Source organism: Protopterus annectens, chromosome 8.part1 (genome assembly GCF_019279795.1).
Source record: "Protopterus annectens isolate FY-2018-M chromosome 8.part1, PAN1.0, whole genome shotgun sequence".
Classification (NCBI taxonomy): Eukaryota; Metazoa; Chordata; order Ceratodontiformes; family Protopteridae; genus Protopterus; species Protopterus annectens.
Genome location: NC_056742.1, coordinates 230,538,087 through 230,560,727, shown reverse-complemented (window position 1 = coordinate 230,560,727; position 22,641 = coordinate 230,538,087).

Here is a 22,641-nt window from a genome sequence, read left to right as displayed (position 1 = left end):
TACAGCACTCAACTTTCCTCACTTGCCTAGAGGAAGACAGTTTTTAGCACTTAATAAATAAGCACCTATTCAGGCATGCCTAAAGGTCAGCTCCCGGTGTTTTCTCCTCTCTACCTGATGAATCTGGGCATCTTGGGACAATGCAGCAATTGCCTCATGTACACAGACAACCCTCTCCTCCTACCACCCAACACTACGACCTGTGAGAGATGCACTTATATAGCCAAACTGGAAGCAAAGCTCTCTTCACCAAAGACTGGCCTAGACAGTCAAGAGGAGAAGGTAAACACTTGCACCGCACCACAATCATCACATAGTCCCTCAAAACCTACATCACCAAAACACACACACAGAAGCACAAAACACACACCTACATTCACGGAGGCTCTCAGTACAAATCTACCCAAACAACAGAGACCTCCAAAGCAGAAATGCAAGCAACCTCCACCCCCCCAACACAACCCAAATGACACATAGCCCACTTACTCAGTGTGCCACTCAACTACAGCCCATAAGGCATAACGTACCCAACAATCTAGTCATAGGAGACAGGCACACTGATGTTCCACTCATCAGGCTAAACAAGGAAAAAGTTACTGTCAGCTGCCTGTCAGGTGCCAGGATCTGCCACATAACACACGCACTCAGGTCATTCCACAACAAGTACAAATATGACTCTGTCATTGTCCATGTTGGTGTGAATGTCCTGAGACATACCTCCCTGGACTACATGAAAAGAGACATGGAGGAGCTCTCCGATCTTGTAGCCCAGGCAGGTATGACCCTAGCCCTGAGTAGCATCCTGCCATCACCCAGAATGATACCACAGTACAAAGACAAAATGATTGACTTTAACAATTGGCTAAGCTTCTGGTGTAATTCTAAGGGAATCCAGTATATGTCTGCCTGGGATGACATGATCGACAGACCACGCTGCTTTGCCAGAGATGGCCTGCAGCTGTCGCCTTTGGGATTCTGGATACTGGCAAATGCTCTTACCACCCCTATAGTGCCTTTTTTAGGCAAGGTTCAAATGACAAATTCACCACCGTAACAGGTACAAGCAAGCAAAATCTGAGGGTAATGATACTCAATGATAGAAGTCTAAACCTCAAAATGCCCTCACTCGAGGCACTCCTTAAAATGGAGAACATTGACATCTGTGCAGTGACAGAGACCTGGTTCAAAGCTCCAGAGAGCACCCCTGCATTACCAGGCTATAATTCATACCACACCTTTCGGCCACCAAACCCAGACATAAACACTAAAGGTGGAGGCGTGTCCATATTCATTAAGAATATCCATACGTCCAAGCTAGTTGCTCAGCACAATGCATCTGAGATTATCCAAGTTCAACTAACTCTGGGCAAAACTGCAATCCAGATTGTAGCTTGCTACAGACCCCCCAACATGCCCCAGGATTCCCACTCCTCTTTTCTTGATACACTGGAAAATATTAAGGTACAACCCAACATTCTAATAATGGGTGATTTCAACTACCCTGCCATTAACTGGGAAAACTACTCATGTACCAACTCTTTTGCTCAACGTTTTCTGGAAATCATCAATTCCAATGCCTTGGATCAACTTATCCACACCCCCACCAGGGGCAGCAATATCCTAGACCTGGTCATCACCAACATGGGTGGCTGGTGTTCCACACCAGAGGTCAGCTCCTCGTTGGTCAGATCCGAATACAAGCTAATCACCCTAGACATCCACATCCCGCTCCCACCCCCCATTAGGGAAACAACAGTAAATAATTTCTCCAGAGCCAACTTCACGCTTCTTAAGAGAGAAGTGGCAAACTTCACGACACCCATGCAGATGGACAATAGAAGTACGACTGCTGAATTCTACACAAATGCACTTTATAAGCACTTACACGAGTGCATGGATCATGCTATCCCTAACAGAACCAAGATGCTATCCTCCAAAAAAAGGTTGCCAATCTGGTGGTCTTCTGCCATAAACAAACTCTACAACAGAAGAAAGAAACTGTTGCAAAAAAGAGTAAAATCCCACGATTGGAGGAACTCCCTGGTCAGCCTCAGTAAGAAGCTGAGATCCCTCATAAAATCCTCCAAATCTAGTTATGAAAACAAAATTGCCACTGATTCTAAAGACAACCACAAAGCATTCTGTAGCTATGTCAAGAATCTCAATGGCAACACTCAGATCTGCTCTGAGTTACAGCACAATGACACTAAATATACAGAACCAACTGATATTGCCAACATCCTGGCAGATAGGTTCAGTGCTAACTTTACCCCCCCTCTCACCCCCTAAAGGGCCCATCTTTATACCAGAAGAATGCAAAGTTCCTGTAATCACGGCTGCACAGGTAAAAACCTCACTCTCCAAAGCCAAGAACACAGCATCCATGGGACCTAACAACATTCCAGGCTGCCTTCTACATGAACTACAGAATGAACTGGCACCCCACCTAAGTACCATGTTCAATCATAGCCTCACCTCAGGCTTTGTGCCCATGGAATGGTGCACTGTGACAGTTATCGCACTCCACAAAGGGGGGGCCACAACAGACCCCGGGAACTACCGCCCCATTAGCCTGACAAGCCTAGTCTTCAAGGCCATGGAACATATCATCATGGAACTCATAAACAAAGACATTGGAGATCTCCAAACTCTGGACCCCACACAGTTTGTGTTTGTAAAAGGCAGATCATGTCTCCTAAACCTGATAGACTTCTTTGAAGTAGTCACCAAAGCCATAGATGAGGGTAATGTGGTTCACACAGCCTATCTAGATCTCACCAAGGCATTCGACACCATCCCCCACTCTGGAATTATAGATAAACTCACTAAACTAGGTATAAATCCTTATGTCACAAGATGGGTTGCCAACTGGCTTACTGAGAGAACCCACACTGTGAAAGTAGCAGACTCCAAATCAGACTTCAGACCAGTGACAAGTGGAGTACCGCAGGGTTCAGTCCTGGGTCCTCTCCTGTTTAGTATCCACTTGTCTGAAGTACAGGCTAACACAGAAGGTCTTTGGCTAACTAAATTCACAGATGACTGGAAACTAGGAGCCATAATCGAAACTCCTAATGATGTGGACATCCTACAAAAGGGCCTCACTTAGACAGATGCATGGTGTCAAAGACATGGTCTCAAGCTCAATGCCAAAAAGTGCATTGTCATCCCCTTTGATAAAAACTCTGTACCCATGAACTACCACATAGGCAATAGTCTATTTAACACTGAAAGTGTAATAAGAGACCTTGGGATACAGGTGGACAGTAGTCTCTCCTTTGATAATCACATCGCCACAGTGGTCAGGAAATCCTTCTATGTGGCACACCTCATCACAAAAGGTTTCTCATCCAGAAAAAAAGAGGTCATTGTTCCCCTCTACTCATCACTCATTAGACCCATTATAGAGTACAACGCCCCTTTTGGTATGTACCTCACAAGACATCTACAACAACTGGAAAGGCCGCAAAAATACCTCACAAAGAGGATTACTGGCCTCAAACAGATGCCTTAAGCAGACCGTTTCAAAAAACTCCAGCTTTACTCCGTCACATATCTCCTGCTCAGAGGCGATCTCTGCCTAACATACAAAGCTATGTCAAACTCAGAGGTATTGGACATGCTCCACTTAATGAATTCCCAATCCCTCTGAGCTACACGCTCTAGTGACCTAAACCTTGTCACCACAATAAACAGAACATGCTGGAGGGATAGATTCCTGTCCCAGAGACTTCCCATACTCTGGAACAGACTACCTATCTATGTCAAACAGAGCTCCTCATTAGCACTCTTCAAGAAAAATCTTGATGATTGGATGGGTAATAGAAAATTCATACCGGGGATCACTTCTGTGGTTCTGCTTGACAGGGGCACAGGAAAATAATTTTCTTGGGTGGTGAAAGCCAGGGTACCTTTTTGGCTCGGCTTGTACAGGCCCTAGGGCAAATAGCCTAGTACCTTCCCATGAACCTATGAACCTATGAACATATGTGCCCTTGTACATTCCAGAGGTAAGTGTGTGGTACACAGTGTTTTTTGCCCTAGTACAGCCTTTTATGGGGGGTGGGTTCTTTGTCATTAACCTAGGCTATGGCACCTTTTCAGTGATGTAACTGTTAAGAATAACTCTGCTGGTGAAGCACTATTCTCTTGCGCCATAGCCAAATTATGGAACTCCCTCCCACCCACAATTACCTCCGTACCATCATGCACCCACTTCAAAACTTTACTAAAAGTGCACCTAAAAACATGCTGGCTATGCCCTTGCAACTCCCACTCTAATATCACCCACCCTATCCAGCCACTACCTTTCTTTCCATCCCACTAACTACCTTGATTACAGCAAAACTCAGATGCTCATAAACCTAGTACTTATTATACAGCAGGAACTTCTTATTGTAACATTTGTTAATGTCTGTTATGTACTTCGCCGATAAATATTCGAGCTGTCTACTGATGTACTATGTTCTTCATCTGTAAATATGTTTATAATTAATTGGTATGCTAAATTGTTAATCGCTATGTAATCCAATGTAACTACTGTCTATTTTAACTGTGGAGCTTTACTCCCCGGGCCTCCGCTGAAAATGGACCTACGTCCAGTCGGACACTCCCGGTCAACAAATGTAAATAAATAAATAAAATAAATAAAAAATAAATAAGAAGAGGGTCATTCAGTGTGATAGTGAGATGTTAGGTTAAGCAATGTTATATACAAGATACTGTGACATTAACACAAGTGCTGCTTTTCCCCCTAGGGCTTGACTCCAGGGTGTAATTGGAGGCTGCCGAACTACAACTGTAATTGTTGATTGTTACGTATCCTGAAGGAAAATCCTGTTTCTACTGTTGTACTAATTGAAGGCCTTGGCCAGGACAGCATAGTACGGTATATATACATATTGCTTGCATCTACTGTTTTGTGTGGGCCTTGCATTCATGACTGATTACATATTTCAAACCTTATGTGGTGCCAGTACTGGCATACATTATTGTATAGTACAGGAATAAAGGTTATCTGTGTATGCATACCTGTGTGTCGTGTCATGTCCTTTGAATTGTGGGTGGGTATATGTTTAATGTCACTATTCTCATTTGTGGGAATGGTTGCCACACTACACATTTCACAGATGCCAGTTGAAGGGCTTGTGGCTGAGGGATATACTTTGCACCCAGTACTTCCACACTACTTCTACATATGTATAGCTACTGATACCTTTTGTGTGTGTATATGCGTATGTACCTATATATATCTCATGTGGCTATATCTATATATATGTATCTATAGATATAGATATATATATATATATATATATATATATATATATATATATATATATATATATATATATATATCCATATGAACATATGTATGTATCTATATACAATTGCTGTTATATGATTATTTGTGAGTCATACATTAATATATATATATATATATATATATATATATATATATATATACATATAGCTGTCTATCTGTCTACATTTACAGATATTTATCTGTCCATATGTCCATGCATGTTCGGCTCATATTTTGTCCTGTTCCTCATTCTGTTGGTAATTGTCATGGATGATCGCAGCATTTAAGTCAGTAACTAGTGGCAACACTTTTGTGTTTCAGACTTCATCTCCTTCTGCATATGTGTTCTAATATATATGACAGTGTGCCTAGCAACATTTTAAGTGTATCAGAGCATTAGTTGACATATATCCCTACTGGTACCCACAGTGTGGCATACATTGTCCAGACTTCTTGCATTAACAGGTTATGTGGTGTGATAATAATACATTTCCTGTACCGTTGACTGATTGTGCTGCATGATATATTTGTGAAAATTTCAGGTTATGTATATCTGCCATGGTTTAGTAGTAAATCACTTTGTGTATGGAGTGCAGGGTCTAGGGCTCGAGCCTTGGAGAGGCAGTTTATTTTGTTGCTGAGCAGAACAAAGGACATCGGCTACAGAGTGATTAAGGCACTTTTAAGCAGTTGTAAGCAGGTTTGCATGAGTTTGCACAATGGTAAGCACTGCCAACCTCCGCTTATGTTTTCTTACAGTCAGTTAGCTTCGAATTTCTCAACCTGTGTAGGCATAGCTTACCCCCGGGCACACCCACGCAAACCTGTGTACCACTGCTTAACAGTGCTTACTGCCACTTACCCCCACGCTAATTCCTTTAAAAGAAAAGAAAAAAGGGGCTGATAAGACAGTGGTGAAAAACGGGGCACAAAGAGGGAAAGATAGTAGGGAAAATAGCTAGGCATGTGCAGGAAGTGTATAGGAAAGGTCTATAGCTGCCCATTTCTTCTACAGCAAAAGCTGTGCATATACATTATATTTGCAGGTACATTTGGACCCTCAAACCCCTGGGGGAGTGGTGAGGACAACATATATTCATTGTGATGCCAATTAGACCAAATTACATATGTCCAGTGGACACGTGTGCGAAATGGACAGCTATGTATGGGGTGACATTTTTTTGTGGGAACAGATTGCCCTTTTTTTTTTCAGGTGAGAGTGGGATGCTGGGGAGGGGTAGTAGGTATATTTGGGGAGGTAGGTTGGGTAGGTTAACATACAAGATGCATACAGGGCTGGTATATGACACATGTGGGGGGTACAAACCTTGGACGGGGAGGGGTGTTTGTAGTAGCAAGTCCATGAGCTCCCAACTGGAAACAGTAGGACTGAGGTCCCCACCCATGGGCAGTCACCACTGCACCTTCACGGCCCAGAAGGTGGCTGTGCTGTGGGCTGTGTAGGAGGGGCAGGTTCACCCTCTAATAGTGCCACTTGGCCCTCAAGCTGGTGTAGCCGCTCTCGATACTCCAGATCATGCTCCTTATGAACCATGGCCTAGACCTGTTGACGAGTGACAGGTTCCCCTATGTACCTGCTCTGAGAGGGGGTGAGCTCCATCCCCTGCAGTGGTTACACCCGAAGGTGGCACAGGGCCCAAGGTGGAAGAAGAGGTCCCAGGCTGGGCCCCAGGCCAGCTGATGTGGGACAGGTGGGTCCTCTGGGACCGGCCTTCCCATACAAGCTGTGTTGTCACAGGTTTATGACAGATATGGGTTTGTAACAGTCAACAGTATTCAAGATTAGTTATAACAGCATGCATACGTATTCCCATTAACCCAACACACCAGATTTAGCACAGTTGGAGAGCAAGCAGAACACATGCATATATGAAACAACAGTGACCATTACAGGAGCATGCAGATTTCATTAATGGCAACAGGCCACCAATATGGGTGTATTTTCACATAGCACATGCATAGAAACAAATGCGAATATTTATAAACCATTAGGACATATATCCCAAGAAAAGTATGGAGTGTACATATACCAGTTGAGGAGTGTCATTGGGTTATTATGCACATATGGTAGGGGTGAGAGAGAGAGTTCAATTAGCGACTAATATATCCTTGTAGTTTTCACAACATTCTTAGTCACTGCAGTGGTCTTTCCCTTACATGCATTATTACACTACACAATGGCCTTATATTGTACACTGGTATGTTTATAAATTATTATATTTGTGACCTGTGTCTTACATACCAGCGTGACAGTCTGCAGGTGTTAATGCAACATATGTTGAGAGTTGCTGTCATACACTTTGGGTGAGGTGCTAGAATGACAGGCTTGATTCCATATACATTCTCTGACTATTGTACACATTTGAATATCACTTATATGTCATTTACAGCTGCCTACAATTCTTGGAACATCACACTGGATTTTCAGGGGAACAGGGTACCAAGTTGGTGATATGGGCCATTTATCTGCACATGCTGGACAGATTAGAACAGTTGTGGGGTATGATTATGCATACAATGTCCATTTTGAAAATTCTAGCAAATTCTGTACTGTTGTTGGGTGTAAGTATGCACATTGTATCAAAATCTGTACAGTTGTGGGATATGATTATGTATACAACTTAGTAGCACTCCCAGGATTCAAACCCCTGCTGTGTGTGACAAAATATTATACCTAATGTCAGAGAAATATGCATTTATGTATATGTCTAATGCTTATTAGAAGCTAAAAGAATTAACACGTTTTCATTCTATTTTATATACAGCTTAATTCTGTATGAAATAATAAGATACTTTTTGAAACTGCAGTATGCTTTCTGAAACTTGCAAGATGGCCCCTGACCTAGTAATTGCTAGCACAGCAAAATTCATGTTTATGCCTTTTGGAAATGTACTGAGAAGCAGGTGATTATCTGCTAGGTCAGGAAGAAATAAATGAAGCAATACCATATTCTATAATGTTATGATTTTGAACAATTAGCTCTGTTCGTGTTATGAGAACATGCACAGCTGCGGAAAAGAAGAGATACATAAGACAAAGGACTGCTTGAAGAATCTATACTTGCTTTGTGCTCGAATTAGCTGTAGTACCTTGAATAGAAACATAACATAGTGGGAAACTGTATCTAACCGGTGGTCACCAAGGCCACGTTGTTTTTCTTAGGAAGTTTTTCATAAAATTGATAGTGCAAGCAGAAAATTATGGATAAACAGCTGCTATGTAATGATGATGTTAAAACTTGTGATCTGTTACGTCAGCTTGGTAGGCAATGTCTTGTTAGAAATTGTATAAAGATGAACTTACTTCCTGATTTTAGTTAGACAAACTCTGTATTAGCACGTTTTTGTCTCCTTGCTGCAAGATTAAAGTACCTTAACCTGAACCTACCGTGTATTGATCATTTTTAAAGTTTATTTTTCTTTTGACTGATTGGTCCTTCGGACCGGAAACCTCTCACTCTAGCTCAGATCAGATGGGCCCGGTGTCATGAAACCGTACGGGGAAGAAGCCACATCGGTTCTTCTGCTTTGAAAAGACCTCAGACTGAATTGTCATTCAAAAGAGGCCAGCCACTGTTTCTGATCTGCGATTGGAGGACGAGTCAACAGTTCCGGTGAGAGATCAATCACGGAGGCTCAGGTAAGGAGGAATTTACCTTTTCTTTGTTTCAGATCAGGGACTTGTTACAGTATTTGTTTTTGTCAGGGAGATTTTTTTGTAAATCAGGGACAAAAAAGATTACTGTCTTGTCATAGATCAGGGAAACAGGATAGGTAGGCAGTTATTCTAGATAAACTGTGAAGAAGTGAAAATCATGGTACCACGTGATAAAAAGGGTTACGTAACAATTTCTAACTAAGTTAAGACAACATGGGAAATAAGTGCACAAAAAGTTCCCGAGATCCGCCTTTAACTGAAGACGCGAAATATATGCAATTACAGCGTGCCGACAATGTTAGGTACTATACAAAATGGGTTAATAAATACAAATTCGATGGTAATTTAGATAAACCTTCACTTATCAAACCTGTCAAACAACTTAAAACAGACGCAAAAGGTCAGATAAAAAAGCAACATCAATTAGGATTTCCTCAGGCACACAGGTGGCTTGAGGAAGCAAACCGCAGGGAACAAAAGAATAAAAATTCAAAAGCAATGTTTTTAGATAAAGAAGACAATAACTTGGTAATAGCAACAGCCCCTCCGCCACCTCCGCTTCCCTTACCAGAATATGAAGTGAGTGGACAAGCTGATCCACCTCCGCTATATCCAGCTGTCCCTGCAAAACGAAAACCATTTGTCAGAGATCCTATCGAGACTAGGTCTCGAACACGCAACTTAAGAGGGGATATTGAATTGTATGAAGTAAATAAAAATTCACAAGCTATGAGTGAAGAAGAGATATGTCCACTCATAGAAGTACCAAATCCACAGGCAGGACAGGCAGGACAGGACCCAACTCTTCTAGTATATAGACTGTGGACACCGGAAGACATCCGGAAAGCCACAGAGGGAATTCCCCATCCGAAAGTTAATTTTAGAAAATTCTTAGAAGACTTACAAGGCATGAGGTTAAGTTACCATTTAAATTTAGAGGAAGTAGAGAAAGTAATCAGACAGATCGTAGGTCCAGATTGGCACATGATCAGTGGCAACTGGAATTCCCATGACGCAGAACATAGGCCACTCCCACATAGTAACACAGAACTGGATAACATAGTGAAAGGTCTGACAGACCGAATCTCTGAGAAATGGAAGCCTAGGGCTGACTGGACTTGCATTAATCAATGCATACAACAAGAAGGTGAAACTGTTGATAGATATTATGCCAGATTATTAGAGTGTTTTAATAACCATTGTGGAATGCAGGTACCTGAAGACCAAACACATGATTCCCCATATGAGCAGCAGCTAAAGAATGCATTTTTGAAAGGCAGTATTGCACCCATTAGCAGCTTTATCACAAAGCACATGGTAGATCATCGTACAAGTAGATTACAGTCATTACTTGAATATGCAAGACATGCCGAAAGGCATTTTAATAGCAAAAAGAAAAGAAAACTCAAGTATTTGCAGTAGAAGACGGATCAGAAGTCTTTGTAGTACAGACCGGGAAGAAGGGTAAGAAAAATGCCCAGGGAAACAAACAATCTGATAAACGATCAGAGGAGTTTGAAGAGAGAAAGAAAAGGGGTGAATGTTTTAAATGCGGAAAAAAGGGACATTTAGCAAGAGATTGCAGGCAAAATAAAAAGGTAACCACAGAAGACAAGGAGGGTGAGGACTGACTATATGATAGTCAAGAATCACTAGAAAGGATTAATCAAGAAAAGACAAGTGCAAATGTGATAGAAGAAGTAGAGAATGTGATAGAAGAAATAGAGGATGTGCATGAAATCACAGATAATGAAGAACATGAAATTTTAGACTTGGCATTATTGAGCCTAGAGCTCTACTTAGCAGAAACAAAACCGGAAGTTACACTTCTGGTGGAGGGGAGGGAAGTTAAATTCCTGTGTGACTCAGGGGCTTCACGAACCCTGATACATCCTTCCAAACTACCAGAAAATTCAGAATCACTTGATTACATATTGGTGAAAGCAGCTAATGGACAGCTGTATCGGGAGCCACTTTCCCACAACATAGCAATAACTGACCCTGTTTCAGGGATGACTCAGAAAAGCAAAATTGTTGTTTCTGCAAAATGCCCAGTAAATCTTTTAGGCAGAGACCTAATGCAGATATTTGGCATAGCAGTAGTTCCAACTATGCAGGGTATGGAAGCACAGTGACAAATGGATACTTTTGTAGTGCGACCGGAGGGTGAAACATTTTATTGGTACAGCCAGGACTTGGTTACGACTGGTCCAGGGACAGTAACCGAAGAACTGATGAACGTAGCCATCAGTAAATCCCCCTCCCTTGACACTGACAAACAGCATTTGTTGCATTGCACTCTATATTACTGTAGCAAACCAGGACCTGATAAAGAATATGAGCAAGAACTGTTTAGAAACCATGCTAGCAGATTAGTATTACGAAATCTGTACTGGGACACAGAAGGAAACAGTGTAGTAAGCTGTTCATTGCCCCAGGAATTCCTAGCACTTTACAGATCTAATCGATTACCACATGTGACTTTGACTAAAGATAAAAATGTGAAGTGGGCAGACCTAGGAGAAAAAGTCACAAGGTGGGAAAAACAGACAGAATTAGAACTTTCAGAACAGGGAATACAAAAGCAGAAGTTGAATTGGATAACACAGACACACCCAGCTGTACACTTGTAGGCAAGTGAGGACAGCTGAGTAGCATTCTTACTAGAAGAAGAGGAAAAAACCTTACGAGACATACCAGAGACTCTCTGGTCAACAGGAAAATCAGATGTAGGACTTATTCGTACAGCAGGTCCAGTCACTATCACGCCAACGTCAGCATTTAGACCTCAAAAGAGGCAGTATCCCTTGAGAAAGGATGCAGAAGTAGGAATCAAACCTATAATAGCAGCCTTACTTAAGGAAGGAGTATTGATAGAATCTCCCGATTCACCATGTAATACACCCTTATTTCCTGTTAGGAAAGCAAATGGAGAATGGCATATGGTCCAAGATTTACAAGCTGTAAATGACGCAGTTATACCTAGGGCACCTATGGTGCCAGATCCACACACCTTATTAAATGATTTGAAACCTCAACAAAAGTATTTTTCTGTGGTAGATATTAGCAATGCGTTTTTCTAAATACCAATACACCCTGACAGCCAACATTGGTTTGCATTTACATTTCAGGGGAAAAAGTATACATATACGCGACTACCACAGGGATATTGTGAGAGTCCAACAATATTTGCACAGGAAATGGCAAGTAACCTGGCGGGATTTATCCCACCAAAAGGCAGCCAGATTTTACTTTATGTAGACGACATTCTGCTGGCAGCCCCCACCCAGCAAGAATGCAGAGAAGATTCCATAGCATTACTACAATTTTTAGCTACTCAAGGACACAAGGTAAACAAAAACAAACTGCAAGTTTGGAAAAAACAGGTCAAATACCTGGGATATGTAATATCCAAAGAGGGCAGAATATTAGATGAAGACAGAAAAACAGCAATATTACAAGCACCCAAACCGACTACTAAGAAGTTAATGATGTCCTTCCTAGGTACTACTAATTTTTGTCGGAGCTGAATTCCAAACTATGCCTTGGAATCTGCTCCACTGACTAACTTGATATTCAAGAAGCCTATGGCAGCACAAGATTTATTACAGTGGACACCAGAAGCAGAATCAGCTTTCTGCAAATTGAAACAACTGATAGCATCCTCATTAGTTTTGGGATTACCGAACTATCATAAACGATTTTTTCAAACTGTAGATTGTAAGCCAGGTTATATGACATCAGTGTTAACACAGCAGCACGGGGACAAACAATGCCCCATAGCTTACTATTCATCACAGCTAGACCCAGTGGCGCGATCCCTGCCCCACTGTGTATAAGCAGTAATCGCAGCTGCAATGGCAGTGCAGACTTCAGCCTCAGTAGTGTTATTCCACCCTCTAACATTGAGAGTGCCTCATGCAGTCACGATTATTTTACTGCAAGAAAAAGTAGCATATCTTTCTCCTGCTAGACATCTTTCCTGTATGACTATACTGTTGAGCCAACCTCATATGACAATTGAACTATGCACAACTTTGAATCCGTCAACCTTGCTCCCAACCCCTGCAGATGGCAAACCACACTGCTGCCTGCAGGAGATTGAGCAAAAGACACTACCTAGAAAAGATCTCACGGATGTTCCCTTGGATGATGCCAAGGTGACATACTATGTGGACGGCTCGTGTAGGAGGGGTCCTACAGGACAGAATCTAGTGGGGTATGCAGTAGTTTCTGATACTGAGATTTTAGAAGCAAAGTCTTTACTGCACAACTTATCTGCACAAGCAGCAGAATTGATTGCTTTAACAAGGGCATGTACCTTGGCAAAGGATAAACGAGTGAACATTTTTACTGACAGCCAGTACGCTTTTTCTACTGTACATGTTTTTGCGCAGCAGTGGAAAAATAGAGGAATGATAACATCTACTGGTAAACCAATTAATCATGCGCAATTTATTTTATTTTTTTTTTCAATAATATTTTTATTGTTTTCTTTTTCCATTACAAAACATTCACAAGAGAAAACACAGGTGTTGCTCATACAGTATTCAAAGCAGTATTATTAAAACATATTTACACTATTTACATGAATGCTTCCATATTCTCTCTTAAAAGTAGATGATGAGGTTGTTTTCTCCAGGGTTCGTATCTTAAAGTAGTATAGTTCCAAATAATGTTATGTTTTTTGTTGTGTACATTGAAGGCTTGTTTCAGATTCGATGTTTTATGCCAGTATAATATTGAACATTTGTTCCCATAATTTCAGGTTGGAAGGATTTTTGTTTTGTTTGTGTATTATGCATTTGTGGGCTAATATATGCTTTATTGCTAGGATCTTAAATTTTTCCCAAGAAGTTTTGGATGGGGTCAACCAGTTAGTAGCTATGTAGAGTTTCATTAGTAGAAAAATATTGATGAGGATGACTATTTGGTTTTTGGATAGGTTAGTTGGGGGGATATGTAATATTGTAAATTCCCAAGTAAGTGTTGATGACTGGTATCCCATCTTTTGTAGTTGTAGTTTCAAGGAGTTCCAAAGTTTAAATATACATTTGCAGCTCCAGAACATATGGAAAAGGTCAGCAGTTTCATCTTTACAATGTGGGCACTTGGGAGAGTTTTTTGGGTTGAATTTATGCAAGCTAAGGCGTGTATAGTATGCATTATTGAATATCATGAGTTGGGTAAATGTTAATTTTTGAAGGGAAATGGATTTTACCATTAGATTGAATGCTTGTGTTATTTTATTATCGTCGATCAATGGTATTTTTTTTTCCCAATAATTAGACAGTAATAGATGATCTTGATATTTGATGTCTTTTATCAATTTGTATGAACAGGTTATAAATTTGCTACTTTGTAGAAGGGCTTGATTTAGTGAGATACATTTCATTAAATCATCTTTATTAATGGTTATATTTTGAAAGCAGCTTGTAGAGATTTCCTTAATCTGTCTCAAGATCAGTAGATATGATTTAGGAAGGCCCAGTTGATGTCTTAGTTCATGAGTGGAGGAATTTAAATATGGATATATATCTTGTAATGTTAAGTTAATTATGAGTGGGAATTTTTTCAGGTCTATTAGCTGATTATTAATTTTCAAGTTAGGATTTTTGTGGAAGGGTTGTAGGATCATCATGTGTTGGAAGAGTTTTACTAATCTGAAAAGATTTTGCGTTAATGTTATATAATTTCTGATGGGTTCCATTAGATTATATGTTTTATAGTTGTCTCTGTTTAAAAAGGGTAGTGCTTTGGGATTTATATTCAGGCGTTCAATGTGTTTAAAACATAGTCTTAACCAGTGTGGGGACCAGTTATTACTTTGTGTATCATAATTTGCAATTCTTAGAGTTCTGTTGGCATTTATGATTAGGTAGTCATTTTCAAAGTTAGATAGATCTAAACCACCTTTGCTTTTCGGGGTCATCAGTTTATCATATGATATTCTACTTTTTTTTGGTTCCCATATAAATTTAGCGAGTTCAGTGTGCATTTGTTTAAAAAAAATTTTGGGTATTACCAACTGTGAAGACATAAAAATGTATAGTAGTCTGGGCAAGATATTCATTTTAATGATCGAAACTTTTGCTAGTGGTGGTAATTTTAGATTTCCCCATCTCTTTAGGTCACATAAAATGTGTTCCCAATTTTGTTTAATATTATTAAGATAAAAATTTTTATTATCTGTAGAAAATGTAATTCCTAAATATTTGACCTTTTCCTCAGATTTTAGTTGGCCTATCAACGATAAGAGTGAAAAAGGTTTCGGAGTTCTTAAAGAAAAGATGTTGGTTTTTTTAAGGTTTATTTTATAGTTTGATATTACTGCAAAATCTTCAATGGCAGATAGTATTTTTTTGGTGTCTGAGATTGGTGTTGTACAATATATGTTGAGGTCATCGGCAAAGGCTGACATAGATATTCTTGTGCCATAAATTACTGGGGCATTATGATATATATTTTGCTTAATGTTTAAGAATAAGGGTTCTAGATATAGGTTAAATAGTAGAGGAGATAGAGGACATCTTTGTCGGGTTCCATTTCTGATTCGAATTCTGTTAGACCACATTTTATTTATATATAATGTTGTATATGGGTTTTTGTATAGTGTTTTTAAAGTTAGGATAAATTCTTGGGGTATATTAAAGTAGGGTAAGATCTGAAATAAAAAATTTATGTTGACTCTATCAAAGGCCTTCTGGGCATCTATAATGAGTGCATACATGTTTAGATTCTTTTGATTAGCATATGATATTAATGTGTGTAGTGTTAAAGTATTATCACTAGATTGCCTAGATGTTAAAAAGCCAGCTTGTTCATTAGATATAATTATATTTGAAATGTTCTTCAGTCTATTGGCCAAAATAGATGTCAGAATTTTCGTATCAATATTTAGGAGTGATATAGGTCTATAGTTATCTGGGTTCTGAAGATCTGTCTTTTCTTTGGGTATGAAAATTGTTTTGGATGCATTAAAATGAACATAATTAATTTTATTGTTTATTATATAATTTAATATGTGCGATAGAATTTGTGCGGTAATATTGCAGAACGTTTTGTAAAATTCCACGGTAAGACCATCTGGGCCAGGAGATTTGTGTGGTTTCAGTTTTTTAATTGTTGATATTATTTCTTCAGTGGATATTGGTTTTATTAGATCTTTCTGTAATTTCTCATCAATTTTCGGAAAGTTAAGTTTTGTAGGAATTCACTATTATTTTCATTTAAGAGTGAGTTTTTTTGTTCTCCATAAATTTGTGAGTATATCAATTCAAAAATGTTGATAATATCTTCAGTTTTCGTAAAAGTTTTATTCTTAAAGGATATTTCAGGAATATGAGAGGGTGACCTCGACTGATTGATGATTCTTGCTAGTGCCCGAGATGGCGTTTGTATATGATTAGCATATTTTGCAAGTATTTTAGTTTCATGGAATGATAATTTATTATTTTGAGTCAAGAAAAGGTCTTTCTGGCATTTCAATAGTTCTGTTTCAGTTTGCGTGTTGTGGTTTTTCATTAAATCCTGATCTAGTGATTTGATTTTATCCTCCAGTAGCTGTTCTTCTCTAATTTGGGTTTTTTTATAATACGAAGATTTTTGGAGAAAGATGCCTCTTATTTGGGCTTTAGTTACTGCCCATTCAATATCAGGGGGATGTTGCTGTTTTACTACCTTAACTAGTGAGGATTTAAGTATATCCTGGAATTCTTGAACAATTTCTTTTTTATTTAAAAGGTTGGGGTTTAAGGACCAGTTATATCCCCGATAAGGTGTGTTGTTTCTGGTATCTTTACTGATGTTTAGGGTAATTTTAGAGTGGTCAGACAAGTAGCGGGCATGAATAGATACAGTGGGGTCAAGATATATTAGCGCTTCTGAAATTATAAAGAAGTCAATTCTTGACCACATTTTATGACAATTGGAGTAAAATGTAAAGTTGTTTGAGGAATTTGTTTTATTACCATATTTAAAGGGATCGTATAATTTAAAATCATATTTAAGCTCACTTAATGCTAACGTTGCTTGGTTATTGGATGATCTTTGTGGGCTTGATTTATCCTGTTTCGGGTTTTGGTAGGCGTTCCAATCCCCTCCTATGATTATGTAATGGTTGTTATATTGATTTAAGATAGGATATAATGAAGCAAAGAAGGAATGTTGGTTGTTGCATGGTGCATATATATTGAGAATTATAATAGGCTTATCATAAACGGAAGTTGAAAGAATCACGTAACACCATCTCCCTTCATTATCTATTTTGGAATCTATAATTTTGTCTTGATAATGATCTTTAATGATTATTGCTACACCAGCACTATTAGTTTTACCTTCAGAGGCTATTATTTCTCTTATCCATTTTTTCTTTTTTATTTCTGACCATTGCTCATTGGTTAAATGAGTTTCCTGAAGTAGTATAAAGCTTGCCTTAGCCTGCAGACATAGACGAAGAAAGAGTTTCCTTTAATGTTCTGGAGCCCTTTAATGTTCCATGAATCTATTTCCCACATTCATAAATCTTTTAAGTTGTTTAAGTAGTCTTGAAATATGTGTATATATATATATATATATATATATATATATATATATATATATATATATATATATATTGGTTTAAGTAGATTTTTTGTCAAAAGTATGTTATGGAAGCATTCTTTAATTCCCGTCCCTCCCCTGTGCCTACCCACTACTCTCCTGGACCAGGAATTTAACAGGACCTTACAAAGATTTGGTATTGTCTTTTTTTGTATTAATAGTAAGAAAAAGCTTTGCTTGTTAGCATATGGGAGGTAAAGGAAACTTACTGGTCCTGTATATCCTAAAATTATTTGTACAAAGCCTATCCCACTCATTCCCTAGCACATATTGTAATCTATGTCTCTTCTTGCTGGATTTATTTATGTGATGTCAAAGTTTGAATAATTCTTTACACCAGTCCTGAATATAACTAAATATAGGGAACATCAGTTTACTCCATTAAACACTAATAATATTTGAGAGATTTCAAACTATAGATTGTTATCTCTAATAAGTTCTATAACTATATACATTATGGATATATTTTCCTTGTCTAGTCTTATTTTGTGTGTGTTTCTGCCTTCTCTAGGCCAGATTTTTATATCTCTGTTTATACCTTATCTTACTTGGGTGAAGTATTCGGATTTTAAACTTCAAGGGAAATCCGACTTCTAGAATCTATCATTTTACTATCATTGCTCTGAGGTTTTAAATCTTGAATGGCATTGTGTTAAAAAGGTCTTACGGTGATTGTTCTCTACCATATATTTGGTGTTCATCATATATTGGAATCTGTAGAATCTTACTTAGTCCTGGAGAAAACAATATATATAAATAGCAGTTCAGGTTTATATATATATGTACAACATAGACACAAATAATTAGGCATTTCGTTGGAGCACCAATCAAACACAAAAAGGTTAGAGCAACTAGTAGTTAGCAGTCAGTTATTTGTTAAAGTAAAGTACCTTAAAAGCTTTTCCATAAATGTGAGCTTCAAGTTTTAAATTATTTATATCTTTCGTTAGTTTAACAAGCAAGTAATGAATCCCTTCCTGTTTGTAATTCATTGTAAACTGTAGCTATAATGTAGTGTTAGGCAACTTCCATCCTTATTTCCAAATATTAAAACTATTCCTGACTGTAGGAAAAAGTAATCTCAATAAAACAACAGAAATATGGCACACATTAAGTAACCCTTCAGTATTACCATACTCTTTCCTACCTGGGAGGTGAATATTGGCATAGATTGGGGTTACAGATATGCCTAAAGTCTGTTCATAATAATATTAGCAGACAGAACAAGATTTAAAACATAATGATTTGTTTTATATGATCATAATGAGAATACTATGTATTTATTTATTTTACAATTTGTTAAGCAAGTAGGTGGGCTGTGTAAAATGTTCTCGGGACCCTACACTATCTAAAGTGTTCCTTTTTTGCAATACTATATGTTTATGCCATGTACGTTAGTGACAAGAAGAAAAGTAAAAGCTCATTCACCCTGCTTGTGTGTAAGTATTTGTGTGTATGAGTGTGTGTGTGTGCATGTGTGTGTGTGTGTATGAGAGTGTGTGTGTGAGCACTAGAATGTGTAACATACCTCTCAACCTCTTAGAGCAAGAAATATGGACAAATCCATCAAAAATGGGGGGACAAAGGCACAAAAATAGGGACACTTTTTAAATATTGCTCTTACAAGCTTAGAAAATTGATAAAATAACAGGTTTTGCATTAGGATGAATTTTCTGAAGGGTATGAAGTCTGAAACTCAAATGAGTGTCATTCTTTTCTGTCTTTAACCCTCAATTATTTGCCAGAAAACCACAATTTTATGAGAAACAGACCAAAAAATATGAGGCAAAAATCTGGACACTCTGTGAAAATCTGTACAGTTGAGAGGTATGATGTGTAAGCAATAATATATGTGTGTGAATGTGTGTGTTTGTTAGATTGTGCATGAAAGTTATATGCGTGTGTGTGTGTGTGTGTGTGTGTGTGTGTGTGTGTGTGTGTGTGTGTGTGCGTTTTGTGCGTAATATTCAGAAGTTATCCTTGTTACTTTCCTAGAAAGGTAGTCACTAAATCGTTTAAATCATCATGAACATGTTACAAACTGAATAAAGTTAGGTGTCCTATGAATAGATTAACTTATTTGTTATAGTACACGTACTGAAGATTTGAAAAGCAAGGTCCATATCAATCAGTACCATGTCTTCTGAGAATAAGTCCATTGCTCTTTTTGAGGCTTCTCCAGCTTAATTGGCGTCATAAGTTGAATCTGTGTTTAGATGAGAGCTGCAGAAAGTTACCCTTTATTTTCTCAGTTTTACATTAGTGCTAGTACTTTCATGAATGCACTTTCGTTAATTTAGTGAAAACTGGATGTACATGTCTAGGCACCAGAAAAATAGATTTGCCTAAGAGTATGCAGTAGTATTTAACACAAGAAATGCTTTGGCTCTAGGTGTCATTATTTTGTTCAATTGCATAAAATCAGGAGATACTAGGAATGAGTAGGAATAGAGTATAGAATGCAACTATAGGTATTGTGCTGCAGATTCCTCCCCTTCTTTTTACTGCAGGCTTTGAAACATTTGTGTTAAAAGTTTAAAAGTTAAAAGTTTAGAAGCTTGGTTTGCATTATTGACATAAAGAGCATTCTGAAAGATTCTACTATAAAAGATTAGTGACTTTGTCAGAGCAGTGATTCTTAAATCTTATCTTATTACAGTATTCACACATCACAGGAATGCAATTCCCTGATAAAGTAAGCAATCTAGAGTGCTGCTTTTTTATATGAGAACTCATTACAGCTGTGCGGTCAGGTGTGACGCCCAGTAAACAAGCACTCGGTGATTTCCTCATAATTGTTGTTCTTTTGTTGTGCTATCCCAGTAGTTCTTATCCAGTTGCTACTATATCTTTGGTGTATAGTTTGATTTTGGTGATGTTCATAGGTTCATAGGTTCATACTAGGCTATCTGCCCAAGGGCATTTATAAGCCTAGCCCATAGTTATGTGGCTTTCGCCACCGCTTTAGTTTGAATAAAAACTATGCCTATCATTTTGCTGTGCCTCTGTCAAGCAGTGACACTGAAGTAATCCCTGGGGTATATCTGCAATCTCCCATCCATTGGTCAAGATTCCCTCTTGAACAAGGCCAGAGAGGTGCTCTGCCTCACATGTACCGGGATTTTGTTCCACAGCATAGGGAGTCTCTGGGTGATGAATCTGTCCCTCCAGCACGTTCTATTTATAACCGTGTCAAGGTTTAAGTCTCCCGCCCTTGTGGTTCTGAGGGATCTAGATTTTTTGAGGTGAAACATATTCATCAAATCTGGGTTTGACATGGCCTTATATGTCAGGCACAGGTCACCTCTGAGCAAGCGGTATGAGACTGAATAGAGCTGGAGTTCTTTCAGTCGGGCAGCATAAGACATATTTTTGAGACCCTTTATCCTTTTGGTGAGGAACTTTTGGGGCCTTTCAAGCTGCAGCAGGTGTCTGGTCAGATACATTCCGAACGGGGCATTGTACTCAATCATAGGTCTAATGAGTGATGAGTACAGGGGACGATGACCTCCCTTGATCTAGATGTGAATCCCTTCATGATCAGGTGGGCGATATAGAAGGTTTTCCTAACTACTTTAGCAACATGAGTGTCAAGCGAAGGCTACTGTCAACCTGGGTCCCCAGATCCCTGATGACTTTTTCTGTGCTCAGTGGATTGCCACCTATATGGTAGCTAGGGGTAACCTTGTTTTTCCCGAAGGGTATGACTATGCATTTTTGGCGTTTAACTTCAGGCCATGGCTCTGGCACCAGTTATCCATTTCTGTGAGGCCCTTCTGGAGGATATCTGTGTCAGATGTGTTTTCGACTATGGCCCAGTTTGCAGTCATCTGCAAACTTTGTCAGCCATAACCCTCCTGTGTTTGCTTGTACTTCAGAAAAGTAGATGCCGAACAAGAGTGGACACAGGACTGAGCCCTGTGGGACACCACTTGTGACAGGCTTTGAGTCTGACATGGCTCCAGCAACTCTGACCCTGTGGGTTCTGTCACTTAGCCAGTTTGCAACCCATCTTGTGATGTATGGGTTTACATTCAAGCTGATGAGTTTTTCGATGATACCTGAGTGGGGTATTGTGTCAAAGGCCTTTGCCAGGTCGAGGTAGGCTGTATGGACTGCCTTTCCCTCATCAATGGCCTTGGTGACTGTCTCGAAAAAATCAACCAAGTTTAAGAGGCAGGATCTGCCTTTGACAAAGCCAAACTGGGTTGGATCCAAAGTCTGCAAGTTCCCTATGTCTTTATTTATGAGTTCCATTATGATCCTCTCCATGGCTTTGCAGATAAGGCTTGTCAAGCTAATGGGTCGGTAATTTCCAGGGTCTGTGGAGGCACCGCCCTTATGAAGTGGGACCACAGTCGCCGTGCGCCACTCCTTGGGTACGTATCCTGAGGTGAGGCTAAGATTAAACAGCTGTCCTAACTGTGGGTTTAATTCCTCGTTGAGTTCGTGAAGCACACAGCTGGGGACACCATCCGGTCCCATGTATGCTGTGTTTTTTGCCTTAGTGAGGGCAGTTCTCACCTGGGCATTGGAGATGTTTGGGGGGCTACAATCCTCTGGAATAGATATCTCTCCTTTTGGGGGGGAGGGGGGGGAAGTATCTCTAGAAGTTAAATTACATGTAGTGGTTTTAATTATACTCCGTTTTTTATTAATTGTCAATTTGTTAATGATCTGTAGAGAAACATACTGTTTGCATTTTTTTTTTTTTAGGTATGCCAAATTTCCTTTATCTGGGGGGTATTCACAAAGCGCTAAATTAGTTAGCCCTATGTACTGAAGGAGAAAACATGATTGAACTTTCTGGGGCAGCATTGGAGAGCTTCATTATTACAGCTATCATGACAACCACTACTTCTGGACTGCTACTGTAATTCCTGTTGGCATACACTTATAGGTATTATCCACATTTCCCTCATGAAAGCTGTTGTAAGCTTAGGTATATAAAGAAATGATTTTAAAAAAATAATAGTTACTATTATAGGGCAAGGAGAGTATCGTTTGGCATTGTTACAAGTGTATTTATCGTTTGTGTAACCGTACATTACTTTTTCTT